Consider the following 5,385-nt stretch of genomic DNA (forward strand, 5'->3'; position numbering starts at 1 on the left):
CCAGTTGACACTTGCCCCATGTGTTAGTTCTGCTGTGAAGGGAGAAGTATTAGGGGGAAGATCTGGATCAATGATGTTTATTGTATGAGGCTGTGGATCTCTCTGGCAGAAATCCATATTCCGAGGTTCTGGTACAGGGCCGTTGTCATTTACATCAGAGAGGGTCAGGAGAAGGGTTCCTGTACCAGTAGCAAGTGGAGAACCATCGTCAGTCGCTATAATGATGGCAGTGTACGTGCTGTTCTTCACATGTTCTAAGTTTTCTCTGTCCAACTCAGCCCGAGTAAAAATGGTCCCAGTATCAGGATTAATCTCCAACCAGTTAGCAGTGTCCCTCCAAATCCGATACATTATCTTCTGCTCCATAAACCTGTCTGGATCCTGGGCGATGTAGGATGTGATTTCCTGGCCTACGCCAAAGTCTTCAGGTACTTCCACTCTCTTCACAGAAGGTATGAATATGGGAGCTTCATTCACATCTATCACGTCCACAGTCACTGTTGGCGGTGGAGGTGCTCAAAATGACTGAAAAAGGGACCACATTCTCCACGGCCACATACAGAACGTACTGGTCCTTGGTCTCAAAATCCAAGCCCTTAGCTGTTTTTAAAATGCCATCATTTGTGACTGGATCTGTGATGACAACAAATTGCTTCTCATTATCATTTAAGATGAAGTATTTGGCCTCCCATGCTGGAGCCTGGTGATTTCAGCATCGACCTCATTCTCATGAACCATACCCTCGTACAGGGTTGGATCGAAGACAGGCGCATTGTCGTTTGTGTCAGTGATTGTGATCACAGCAATTGCTGTAGTACTTAAACCAGTCCCTTGAAGATCAGTAGCTCTAACCACTAGGGTATACTGGGGGACACTCTCTCGGTCCAGCCCAGTAGTGATCACACCAATAACTCCTGTGTCCCGGTTGATGCTGAACATTTTGTCATGAGGCAGTGTAGGCTCCTGGCTGTCGATCGTGTAATAGATGGCAGCATTGTAGGTGTTCACATCGTTATCTGCATCTGTGGCTGTGACTTGCATCACAGAGGTTCCTGGTACTGCGTTTTCCATGACAGACCCTTCAAAGACCTCCATGGTGAATGAATATAGGTTTATTGTCATTCTGATCTGTCACGGTAATCACGATCTCCATTGGGTCTTCAGCTGCCTCTCCATTTGAAGACACCGCATGAGACAGGAGAGTGTAATTTGAAATTTCTTCTCTATCCAGAGGCTGTGTCACCATCAGCCATCCAGATTTTCTTTGAATTATAAACACACCAACAGGAGGTCTGTCAGCTCCTTGACCAGTGATACTGTAGAAAACCTCAATTTCTTTTTCCCTGCTGGATCTGATCCGAACCACGTTTTTAGGAAACGGGCCCTTTTCATTTTCTGGGCAATTGATAGGTGGAATAACCCAGTCTCTCTTCTGTCGTCGGAGGCCCCCATGGTGGAAGTTGGGGAACACGATCTCTTCTGTCTGAGGTCCAGAGAGAGAGAGACATGATGCTGATGGTGGTGATGGCGGCGGTGACGGTGGCGTTCAGCAGTCTTCAGCGTCACTTTGGCGGAAAACTTTTTATGGGAGGAGTCCCAGGCCTGGACATGAAAGCTGGTCTCTGGCGTATGAAGTTGGAGTGGCCGTGTGACTGTAATCACACCATCTGGGCCCACTCTGAATCGGGTGTCATCAGCATAATAGACTGTTCTTGGTCGGCCGGTACATGCTTCAAAACTCACTCGGCCAAGGACGCGGCCTTTCTCCAGGTGCCTGCGCGTAACCGTGAACGCATAGCTCTCGGCGCCAAAGCCGGGGTGGCAGGGCTCCGGCTCCTCACAGAGCCACGCCGAAGCCTGGAGCAGCAGCAGGAGTGCGCAGAGGCTGCGGCGCGAAGCGCCCATGGCGGGCCGGAGGGGCCCAGGGCGGAGGCGGGACGTGCGAGGCGGGACGTGCGAGACGGGCTTGCGAGACTTCCTGCGGCTCACAGGTGTTCTGGGACTCTGGACGCCTGGTGCATATATTTGAATGACTGTGGTATTCACTGGACTTCCTTGTATGCGTATAGATATTATCCTGTCACTGACAATATTGTACTTCAAGACAGATCTAGCAATGACTTTTTTAACTATGAAAGCAGCTCCATTTTTCCTCACTTTTTCATCTCCAGAGTAATACATCATATGGTCATCCGACTCAAAATGCCCCATGCCAGTCCATCTCATCTCATCTCATCTCATCTCACCAATGCCTAGTATGTCAATATTTATACGTTCCATTTCTTCCTTAACAATATCCAATTTTCCTACATTCATGGTTCTCACATTCCATGTCCCAATCACCAGTGTCTGCTTACAACTGTTCCTCTTCCTTTGTATTTCCATACTTGAAAACTCAACCTCCTTCCTCCTTTGCCATTTCTGTTATCTAAATGTGTTCTGTTGTACATAGGGTTTTCAGAGGCCTGCTATTTCAGAAGTGGATGGCCAACCCTTCTTCCTAGTCTGTCTCAATGTGAATGTTCAGATTTAGTTGCACCACTATAGGCTTTCTTTATGGACTATCAAAAAAAATCTCAAAGCCACTGTGGGCAAGTTGATTCCCTGCCGCTGGTTTCCAAGGCTCCACCTTTATGGGAGGAGACTGTCCATCCTCACATAGAATGATTGGTGGATTCAAACTGTCAATCCTTCATTTGTTGTTGCTGTTATTGTTGTATACCGCATCAGAACCGACTGGTGGTTGACCTTCCAGTGGGTTCTTGGAGGAAGTTAATGGCGCGGGAAGAGACTGCCCATCCTACCAGAATTCCTTTTTCACAGCACAGAACAAAACTACTGCCATTCAGCCAATTCTAAGTCACAGTGACCCTTCCCCAGATTTCTGAGGCTGTAAACCTTGGCAGTAGGAGACTGCTCATAATTCTCCCACAGAACAGCAGATGGGTTAATCTCGCAGCTAGCAACCCAACACAGTACACATCCTTTCATGTACCACTGAAGATGGCAAAAAGAAGACATGACACCTACCTAGTTTTTAAAAAAGAAAAATTTAAGAAAAACGTATGTCAAGGTACTACAATATGCTGGAAAATGCTGGTCCAAGTTACTTAGCTTTTTTGCTCTTAATTATTATATTGTAAAAAATTGCCAGTGGAGAACAATGAAATAAAAGTTAGGGAAGAAAATGAACTGATTTAGTAGCCACTTGGAACAGGACATGCACACCTGTTCCAATGGGGAAGGGAAAGGGAGAGGAAAGGAAGGGGCAAGGGGAGGGGACAAATACTGGAACAGCTCAGATCAGCGGACAGATGGGGAGGTAAAAGGACAAGCAAGGTACAATGGGGACTTGATGAGACACTGTAATAAAGGGCACTGATCAACTGTAATTAATAATCTAAAAAAAAGTACAGGAATGATAGCATGAAAGCCAAGAAAAAACCCAAGGAAAAGAGATTCAAGTGGTTTAAGGAAGAATAAAAGTTCTTTGAGTCTTAGAAAGAAACAGATGTAGGCATACACCATGCATCTGACAATACTCTTCTTTGTATTATATTATCAAGCTGTTTTGGAATCTGACAAGTTGACTTTGGTAATTTTTCTATTTGAGGCAGTGTTAAGTGAGCAGAAGGGGGAATGACTAGTGTGGGTGTTAAATGTAGGAGTTCTAGAAGATTAGTTCAGCTCACCAACCATTTCAAAAGGTCGGGGAGATGACAAGCTGTTGTGGGAATTGTCAGTGGAGCTGATGAATTCCACTGAAACAGCATATCCAAGTCGAGGAACCTCAAATGACGACTGTGGAAGTGGGCCAGGGATACTGAATCGATTTCAGAGAAAGGGGTCACTGAGATAAGACTGGAAGAGCGCACTTCTACTGCAAGAACAAATCAACAATAGAAACCCAAACCAATGATACAATGATGAGCCCACTTGGAGGAATCAAGAACATAAATAGTATCAAGGAATGCAAAGTTGATTCCAGTTAGAAAAATGAAGTTCTTACTGTGATTCTGAGTTTCAGGTTCTAACTTCTTTAGGTTATGATTTATTTCTTAATCTAAGTCTATTCAAGTAACAGCCTTTCAAAAATGTCCCTCGTGAAATTCCAGGCCCCAAACTTAGTAGCTTTGTTTCAATGCTGACTGCCAGGTTTGTATCTGTTGGACACCTCAAGTGTTTGTTTCTGGATTTCAGGACAGTTTTTTCCCTGGTGTTCCCACTTCCTCACTATCCATTTTGAATGTGCCTGATTCTTCTCCAGGCTTCTGTGAGGGAATATCCCACAGTAAATGTATGAGCCTTTTTCATTAATATTTACTCTTAGTGCTTTCGTCCTTCTAGCCTTCACTCTGGCATTTCAAACCCTGATCACCTTCCTCTGCATGGCTTGCCATTTCTAAACTTTATACACATCTTTAAGGGATACCCTATTGATCCCCAAGCCTGCATCATTTTGCTTTTCATTCTCTGAACCCCAAACTTTTCAGCCTGGCTCCTCTCACTGCTTTCCTCTCATGCTGCCCAGCCTCCCACACTTTGGGTCACCATGATATCTCCATCTCATTCTCCCTGGCACCTTAACGAATGATAATTACTGCACATTCTATTCCTACAAATCATCTAGCGCTGTTCCTCTCTGTCCACAGTGACTGTTCCACATACCACTATCTCTTGCCTGGAACACACACATCCCAAGAGAACTATAGGTCATGTGCTCTCAGAGTTCAGAGGAAAGTCGTACTTTTTCAAACAGATCAGTCACATTTCATTTTCAAATCTGCTCCAGATAACACAAAGAAAAAAAGAACCCACAATGATTATTCACTGATGTATGTAACCCCAAAGGCTAGTCAAATACCAAAATGAATGCTGTGTCTTAACTAACTCAGCTGCTGTCAAGTCGGCTCTAACTCACACTGTCCCTATCTGTGGCAGCATACAGCTGTGCTCCCTAGGTTTCCAGTGGCTGATTTTTCAGAAGTAGGTGGCAAGGCAATTCCTCTGAGGCACGTGTGGGCTAACTTGAACCTGAAGCTTTTTGGATAACAGCCAAGCACATTACCTGTACCACCCAGGAACCCTGTGTCTTAAATAAAAGCAAGTTATTCTATAAATAACTTTTAATCTGTGGCCCTCAGGCCGGGTTCAAATTGTTTTCCTGTCAAACAAGATTTTAATCTGTGACCCTCAGGGCGGGTTCAAATTGTTTTCCTGTCAAACATTCTTCTAGGTGGTATAGCACTGGTCTGTGCATTGCTGTACAGAGGTAACTCGTGGTTGCTGTGATGCAGAACACTGTGACACTGGTGTGCCAAATGTGGTAACGGTTACCCATAGTGGACAGTGTTTGCTGGAGCTTCCCGACTAAAACAAGCCTGG

At 45.0% G+C, this 5,385-nt stretch overlaps 1 pseudogene; it reads right to left on the reverse strand.

The window, feature by feature from the left end:
- The window catches only part of LOC102849783, a 15,639-nt pseudogene extending 13,734 nt beyond the window's left edge, over positions 1-1,905 (reverse strand).
- Positions 1,906-5,385: the final 3,480 nt, after the last annotated feature.

The sequence above is a fragment of the Elephantulus edwardii genome, unplaced genomic scaffold, assembly GCF_000299155.1.
Source record: "Elephantulus edwardii isolate Elephantulus edwardi_28Jun2011 unplaced genomic scaffold, EleEdw1.0 scaffold00115, whole genome shotgun sequence".
Taxonomy (NCBI): Eukaryota; Metazoa; Chordata; class Mammalia; order Macroscelidea; family Macroscelididae; genus Elephantulus; species Elephantulus edwardii.